At 47.2% G+C, this 8,396-nt stretch overlaps 1 long non-coding RNA gene across 1 annotated transcript; it reads left to right on the top strand.

The window, feature by feature from the left end:
- The first annotated feature begins 592 nt into the window (after positions 1-592).
- LOC139595213 (uncharacterized) lies at positions 593-1,664 on the top strand. The gene is made up of 2 exons (XR_011680932.1): positions 593-622; positions 1,410-1,664. It is a non-coding gene; the product is annotated as an uncharacterized lncRNA (long non-coding RNA).
- Positions 1,665-8,396: the final 6,732 nt, after the last annotated feature.

The following is an 8,396-nucleotide window of genomic DNA, read 5'->3' as shown; positions in this document are numbered from 1 at the left end:
CCCTGCTGTGCTCTCAGCCATCCTGGAGGGTACACAAAGGCTGGAGGATGACTGGAACACCACAAGTTTTCCACAAAGAAGCTCAGTGAAGCTTCAGAAATCTCCACTGGTTCATGCTGCTTCTGAGACATGTCCAAGCTGATGGTCACATATAGGTCCTTATAACTCTTTTTGAAGGTTTGAATGCTTTGTTTTGCAGCAGAAGAGCTTTTCTGGGCATTATTTGTGCTGGACTGACCTTCAAATAAAACTGTTACTAAGACCTGACAACACAGTAGGTATGACAGCCCTGTCAAGGAATGGATAATATCCGGTCTTTAAATACACTTTCTATTTATGTTGGCAGTGTACAGGCATCTCAGGATTTTACCTGCTATCCCAGACTTACACTTCAAAAGTGCCACCAAGGAAACTTCTCTGCATATCTCTTTCTATTTCAAAACTTCTTAACTGAATAATATGAGTTGGCAGATACATCACTGCCTGTTGAAGCTCACAGCAGAAGAATGTTCAAAGGGAAAAGAAAATATTTGGAAAGTATTTTTTTACTATCATCAAACAGACCTGGAAGTTTGTCAACTATGGGGATATACCAGTTGTTCCTGCAGCTTAATTTTTCATGGTTAGTTTATTTTTCATGTTTATCAGAATGTTTCAGTTCATACCTCAGGCACCTCAATCTCTGCAAGTGTCAGGGTCCCCTGGAGGGGCCAGCAGCTCTGTGTGCCCCCAGATCAGCTGGCAGACATCTGCCTTGTGTTAGGAGAAACATGATCTTCCCACTGGCTTGGACCCATGGAAGGGGGTGGGAACACTGTGAAACTGCTGCTTAAACCAACACATAACCCAGCATTTCAGAATAAATAAGCAAAATTGGTTGCCTGCATTTTCTTAGGGAAAAAATGTTGAGCATTTTCAGGAAAAAACGATGCTTTTCCACACTCTTTTGTAGAAGCTGCTGTGGATGCCAGGTGGGTTGTTAGCCCTGGGATTGGCTGCTGGGGCCTGGGCCACAGAGGGATGGTGGAGACTGCCTTGGTTTTGCCATCTGACTCCAAATCTGGCTTCCAACTTTCTCTGACACTGCTAGCGCAGTCAACAGGGCTTGGCTGGAGTTAATTGAATTAAATGGGACACTTGCCAGGGACACCAGTTATCTCCTGCAGTCATTAGCACAAGAAGGGTGTAAGGATTAGCTCTTGTTTGCTGTCTCAGGTGTTAGTGGTGATACCAGCTGACATGTTAAGGTCTTGTCAGCAGCAGCATGTTCTGGAAGAGACAGCAGCCTCTTTAGCTGATAATACCTGTATCATTTCTTTTAAATGCAGGTATTCCTCATTGGAGTAATTTTTTTTTTTTAGTCCTTGCTTCGGATAGTTTAATGAGTTTCATTTCATCTCTCATTTCAGGGGATCAGCAAACGTTTATAAGACAGGTACACTCCCTTTGGACTGACAACACCTCCCAAAGATTCACTCTCCAGCCCTTGGAGCTTCACCAGCCCTGGGAGCATGGCCATGGTGAGGGGTGAGTGCTGCAGTCACTGGTGCTGGCTGTTGCTGGTATCACATGAACTCTGCAGTGGGGGAGGAAGGACCTGAGCTTTTGATTTCTGAAGGATATTGCTCTGATAAATAAAGAAAAGATTTAACTACTGCAGGAAAGTATGGAGATCTGCTCTGTGGCATTCTGGATGAGAAATTCTGGTCCTGAAGTCTGTACAATTACTGAGGCAGCAATGGGCACATGCCCATGGTTCACCTGCAGTGGTGCCCACATCCCACGTGCCCAGTCCCAGCTGAGGCAGTGCCTGTGTCCCACCCAGGGCAGTGCCCACTTCCCATGCCCCACATTCCCCATGTCCCACCCACAGGGGTGCATCCTCTGGGTGGCTCACCTGGAAGTGAAGCGCTGCTGCTTCCTGGGGCTGGGGAGCACTAATTAACACTAATTAACAAGCAGAACTGGTGATGAAGTGCTGAGCTCAGCCATCTCTGCCATCCACAGTGTCTGGGGGAGTGCAGCCTCCGCACAGGGGCTTTGGGGGGAGCTGGGCAGCAGAGCAGCCATCCCTGCCCAGGCAGTCTCCAGTGCTGCCACATGAAGCTCTGGGTGAGGGTTCCCTGTGCGTGGCTGGCAGGGAGGTTCTGCCAGAGCCACGGGAGCTGTGGCTGGGCCCTGCTGGGCTGGGCCCTGGCTGGGTGAGAGCAGCCAGCACAGCCAACCTCGACCTTGGCTCCTGCATGGACCCATGCTCCTGGAGCCCCCTTGCCACAGGCAGGCTCTGTGGGGACACTGCCAGCCCCACACAGCCCCTCTGAGCTCTGGCTGCTGGGAAAGGCCCACTTTAAACTCGCTTTGGGCGGTCTTAATAATTGCTGAACTTTGAAACTAAGTTCTTGTGATTGAATATTTATTGTTGAACTCAGCATGAAATGTAAAATAAAGCCTAAAACTAGGGATGCTTTTGATTTTAGTGTAAATGCTGACAGCATTTTTAATTTATACAGTATTTTAAGAGTGAATGCTTAAAATTATTCTGGTGTTTTGTGTCCTCAGCTGTTTTTCTCTCTACTGTGGTTAGCCCTAGAGTCTGCATTGGAATGAGTAACATGCAGAGATCAGAGACTTACGACAAGCTCAGCCTAGAGTGGTTTAAGACACGTAAGTGTAGGATTTTCTGGCAGTGCCAGGGGGTCAGAGCTGCTTTATGGCCCCGTTCCATGTCAGAAGAACGGCTGAGGCGTTCCTTTGTGCTCACAGGACTGTAACAGGGTCAACTTTCACCTGGTTGGAGCCTGCCAAGATCACCAATTTGAGTCCATTCTGCCATTGGAAAATTGTTCATTTTCATGGATAAGTCAGAATTAATGTTGTGTGGCAGTGGGAGTGCAGGTCAGTGCAGGGTCAGTGAGGTGCTGACGGCCACTCTGTGGCTACTGGCCATGACCTTGGCACAGACTGCCAGGGCCAGGGCTGGTGCCAAGGCACAGCTGCCAATATCTGCTATACTCTGCAGTAGTATCAAGAAATACAAATATACAAACCTAAAAATCCACAAAATGCCTTTTGGTCTCTTTAACAGAGTCACATCAATGTTTCTTTCATGTAAATGTCCATGGGGCTTTGCTGCCTCCACAGTGAAGTGCATTCCAAACAGTAACTGCAATAACTAGTAAAAAGAATTCTAAGGCATGGGGGCAGAGCTGGGCTCCTGCTCTCCTGCAGCAAAGGCACTGCTGGTTGCAGCTCTGGAGGTTGGCACTGATGCACTTGCACTGCACAACCATCACTTTCTCAAATAGATATGTCACTTACACTTTCCTTAATTAAAATTTCAGCTATTCCTGCCTCTGTGCACATGTGTCTGACTGAGTGCTGCCATGTTTGGAGCTGTGTGGTGGCTGTTGTCAGAATGCAGGAATGCAGCCTCAGGAACAGAGCCCTGCGCAGGCAAACTTGGTGGAACCTGGGCAGTGTCTGCAGCAGCAGTTAGGAATCTGGGACTGGGAGCTGACTGTACTTGCATTCCCAGGAGGACAAATCAGGGCCTCAATTGCCAGGTTTGCAATTTTTAAAAAGCCTTTACTTTAATGAATGTGTAGCTTAAGTGTCATTGTTCTTTTCGTCATTCTGGGTTGTTTTTCAGAAAACAAGATCAGTTTAAGAAATTTAAATCTCTGCTAAAATAGAAATTTTATCTAGAGAAGTCCCTCTGCTTCCATTCTTAGTATAAACCAAATTTATTCACTTCTGTAGTTGAAATTGCATTACTAAAGAACATAAAGTTTCTTTAGTGTTGCTTGATGGTTTTTGTCTGGTTTTGAATGGAAATTGGGATTGTATGACCATCTTGTGGCTGTAACACTTGTCAGTTCATTTAAATTAATGTTTTAGTTTCTTATTTATTATCGCAAAGTTTATTGGTTTGTTAGGAACAATACCCAAATTTGTGATGCTGAGAAGGTAAAGCTGCAGCATGAGCCCACCTGGAATCCTTGTTGTAGGAGAAATGCACTGGGAGCAACCATGGACGGGCAGGTTCACCAGCACTCCAGTGCTCGCTCTGTTTGTGAGTTTATTTGTGTGTCTCGTGATTTTCAGGTTGTTTTTCGTATCCTGATGCAACTGAAAAGTCAGCCTTTTTCAGAAAAGTGTAGAGTCTAATGAGCAGTGTGTTTGAAAACCTCAGCTGTTCCCAGGACACAGGTGAGTGATAAAAACATGGCACAAGCAGGTGGAGATGGGCATCTTGGAAAGAAAACATCAAAGGAGTCACACAGAGGTCGGGTTGGGCAATTCACAGGGCCAGGGAGCTGGAGATGTGTGCAAAGCCACCCTGCTCTTCACTCGGTGCCACTGAGCTTCAGTTCACAAAGAAAGTAGCTGGAAAAGTTACCCAGAAATAGATGACCTTTCAAAAGGCCTCTAATATACAATTACCTGATGTTCACTGAAGTGGTTCACGTGCTTCCCACTCTAAATGATTTTCTAGGTTCACCCATGTGTGAAAAGGGGTCTGATTTTATGGAGGAGGGCAATGGAGGAAAGAAACTTTGGAAAGGAGAAAAATATGCTGGGGAATTTTACTGGTTGTTTGCTTCAAGGGAAGAAAAGGGCAAATAGATGCAGCCACCTCAAAGTCACCTTTTGACTTTGAACTTTAAAAGAAAGGAGCATGGGAGAACTCTGAGGTATTGACAGCACTCAACAGAAGCTGTTCCATGGAGATAGGTAGGAAATTTAGGATCCAGTGGAGTTTGCTTTCTTAGCCAGATTACAAATTCTTTTCTTCCCCGCAGTACAACAAAATTATTACAACCCCTGTTTTCCTTACTGCCTTTTCTTTCCTTCTGCCCTGGGTCACCTGGCACAGGAGGTCCTTTCCCTGTGTGGGCACCAGTGCTCACACCAGGGCTGGCCATGCCCCCTCTGCAGAGTTTCAGCTCTGATCCTGGACCAAAGCACGTGAGTTATCTGGGGCTGCAATCTATAGTGGGCTTTAGGCAAAATACTTTCCTAAGGAAATTATTTCTATGGTTGGAACAAAGTGCCTCTCCCCTGCACCTTTCCAGTGGCAGCTGTGCCCAGGTGTGCACAGCAGTCTGGCTTCAATAGTTCAGTGTTCTCTTCACTGCCCTGACCCCCAGCAGCCCCGGGGGAAGGGGGCAGAGACCAGCCCCACGTGGGAAAGGAGCAGCAGTCAAAAACCCAAAGACTTCTTGAAGCCAGGGAATGGCATTCCCACATATGATGAGAGAGCACACTGGGCAATACAAACTATGTTTGTATGGAAGGAAATAATTTTAAATAACCTTGGAATGTAAAGATTTTCATGAACAAAAGGAAATGGCAGTCCCCTCCCCCATCTGCATTATCTGACAAAACAAACAGAGACAGGTCAGACAGACAGGAGCATCAATGTGGTGCTTGTAGCACTGAAGCACTTTTCATTTGGTCGAGTATCTGTTTGTGGGGAAAAAAATCCAAAGTTGAGCTTTGGATCCAAAGCATTAGACTTGCAATTCCACAGAATTTTGTGACTTTGGAAATGTTCTATTGTTTTTCAGTATGAGCTCATGGAGCTGGAATGAAATTGTCCTTTTGGGACAAATCAAAATAGATGAAAAATAAATGCTCATGTCAGGTCTGGAGACCAAGGGGGTCCTGAGCCATGGTCTTTAATAGGTTTCTTTTCCATCAAGTTCAGGGGCAACTTTGAGCAGGATTTGCTGCAGTTGAGGGAGACAGAAAAAAAATCATATTAAAAATAAAAGAAGAACCCTGAATAAGGTTTTTCAAAAAGCCATTTATATCTTCGATAAGACATCCAGATGCAAAAGTGAATGGTGAGTCAGGAGTGGACTCAGGCACATGGTTCCAGCAGCAGCTCCCTGCCTGTGGCTCTGCTGGAAGGCAGGTCAGCTTGAGCTCACAGCAGCATAACTGTGGGATGATCTGGAGCTCCTCATGCTGCTGCCTCCTCCTTTTGGAGGCCACACAGTATGCACATGCTGTGTTCCTGAATTCATGCCTTTTCTGGCGATTTGTTTGCCTGATCCTTAAATTTCTGTGTTCATCTCCAGGGCCCAGAGCTGTGCCAAGCTGCCAGCAGCTTGCTGAGACCATGGGCAAGTGCCTTAGCCACCAGGGTGTCAGGAGTGCAGCCACACACAGCTGCACTCCCCATGCTCTAAGGGCAGTGTGCTGAGAGCTAACCATGGCAGAGAGACTGAAAGATGTGAGAGTTTCTCCTGGAGCCTGCTTTTAACTCTCCATGGCCCTGTTTGGGAACAGGCTGTAGTCACTTCATGCCTTTAGCTTGAACTTGCACTTCATCAGTCTGGGAGGAAGAATGGAAGAAATGTTCTGAGAGAAAATTCCATTTATGTCTTCTGCCACCTGCTAATGGCATATGTGAGCTGCTGCATGCCAGTAGCTGATGGCAAAGATAACATCAGTGTGGAGAAAATTGGGCAGTGCTGAAAATGAGACTCATGTTCCAGATGACCTGATAGTTCAGCGCCTGCTGGGGCCAGGTGTGGGGCTCTGCTCACCAACTCTCGCACAGACACACACAGTGGGATGGCCTTGCTGCAATCCCAGAAATCAAATTTTTTAGGGCAGGCAAAAGGACAAAAGCTGAAAATCTTCTATTCACATCCAGCCCCAAATCAGGCTTTGCTGCATATACCTCCAGCCTAATTAGTGTGGGCCAGGATGAGGGAGGCTGACAGGAGGGAAGAGCTGTCAAAGTGCCCGGTAAAGCTGCTGGTCTGAAAACTGACATAATGGCAGAGCAGACACAGTGGGCAGCTCTTCAGAAGTAAACATCCATTGACAGTAGGATCTTAGAAATATGTGAGGCACTCAACAGCAAAATCCTTGTTGCTTTTCACCCTTGTGGCACATGGAGATTTTGCTCAGTGAGGGAATTCATGGTGTTTTGTGTGAACCCAGAGGTAATTGCGAGCAACTACTTAAATAGCCTAATTATGTTTAGAGAAGGCTGGTCCCTGAGAGCAGCTAGGATCTGTGAATAAACATATTGACACAGGTGACCACCTGATCTATGCATTTGGATCTAAAAAAAGCCACTTTGCTAAGTTTAAATACCTCAAAGTGAAGCTGAGCAGACACCAGACACCAGCAGCCGTGCCTGCCCAAAGCAGCAGGGCATGGGGCTCAGCACGTCCTGCCAGCCCAAGGTGTCCTCCTGAGGGGACCAGGGTCTTTAAATACCAGCCCTTAAATGCCCTGTGCACAGAGAAAGGTGAAGGGACTGGGCCTCCTAAATGGGGGATGGACAAGCCCAGAGGCTTACCTTGCTTAATCCTTGGGCAAACATGCTCAGTGTCTGCTGAGTGCAGCAGCTGATCCCACCTGTGCCAGCACTGCCCTGCACAGCTGGCCCGGGGCTCCCAGGGGACAGAGGGCACCTGCTCCCAGCCTGGAGGTCCCTGGGAATGGAGAGATCCCCCTCCCCACCCAGGGTTCCCAGGGGGCTGTGGCCCTTAGCAGTCAGAATTTTTGGAAGAGAAAGTCTGTGAGAGAGAAGACAAATGTGGAGCTGTTGAATGTGTTCAGCCCTCCAGCACAGGGGTTGAAGAGTTCACAGTGACAGCTGAGATAAGGCCAGCCGGCTGGTGGGCCCCAAGCTGCCCCTGCCCCAGCAGCCTCCTCCTCCTCCTGCAGTGAGCACCCAGCTGCCTCACCCCACTGTTAACCATGTCTAGATTCAGCACAACATAACAGCACAAAATTATAATACCTTGTGACATGGAAATGGGTCAGAAGCAAACTCTGTGTCTTTCTGTATTAACACAGGTGCCACTCCTGGCTTGGAGGGTTTCACAGCCCTAAGATTTCGCTGCTTATGACTTGAAGCAACCAGCATCACCTCAGGCTATAGGCAGAAAAATTTCATTGAACCACATTGCCTCTCTGCTAGACAAACTGCAGAAAGATAACTTGCTCCCAGAATGTCAGGGTTGTCTGGCCACCTTCCAAACAATCGCTGCATTTCATGCTTGAATGCCTATCAGTGAATTTCCAGTACAAAATGTGAACAGAGACAACTAGAAATCAACGTCTGGTGTTTCCTTTGCACCTCCCCAGAGGGGAGGGCTGCTGGCATCATATATTCAATCTCTCAGCACCAGCAGACACAGGTCAGTGACAAGACAGGTGAAAGAATAAGGCCTGAGGTGAGTAGATGCCCGGTACAGCCACTGAAGCTGCCTGCTTCCAGGAGCTGAGGCTGCTGCTCTTGGGGAAACAAAACTCCTGCCTGGTAGTAAACATCTTCAGTTACCATACAGAAGAACTTAAAAAGCCAACCAACAATCACCTAGTCAAGTGTTTAGGGTGGAAAAATATCACAAATCAAGATGAGA

This window comes from Agelaius tricolor, unplaced genomic scaffold (assembly GCF_023055355.1).
Source record: "Agelaius tricolor isolate 1412-34295 unplaced genomic scaffold, bAgeTri1.0.p SCAF_12, whole genome shotgun sequence".
Classification (NCBI taxonomy): domain Eukaryota; kingdom Metazoa; phylum Chordata; class Aves; order Passeriformes; family Icteridae; genus Agelaius; species Agelaius tricolor.
The sequence above is the reverse complement of the archived record's forward strand: the minus strand, read 5'-3'. Positions and strand labels throughout refer to the sequence as shown.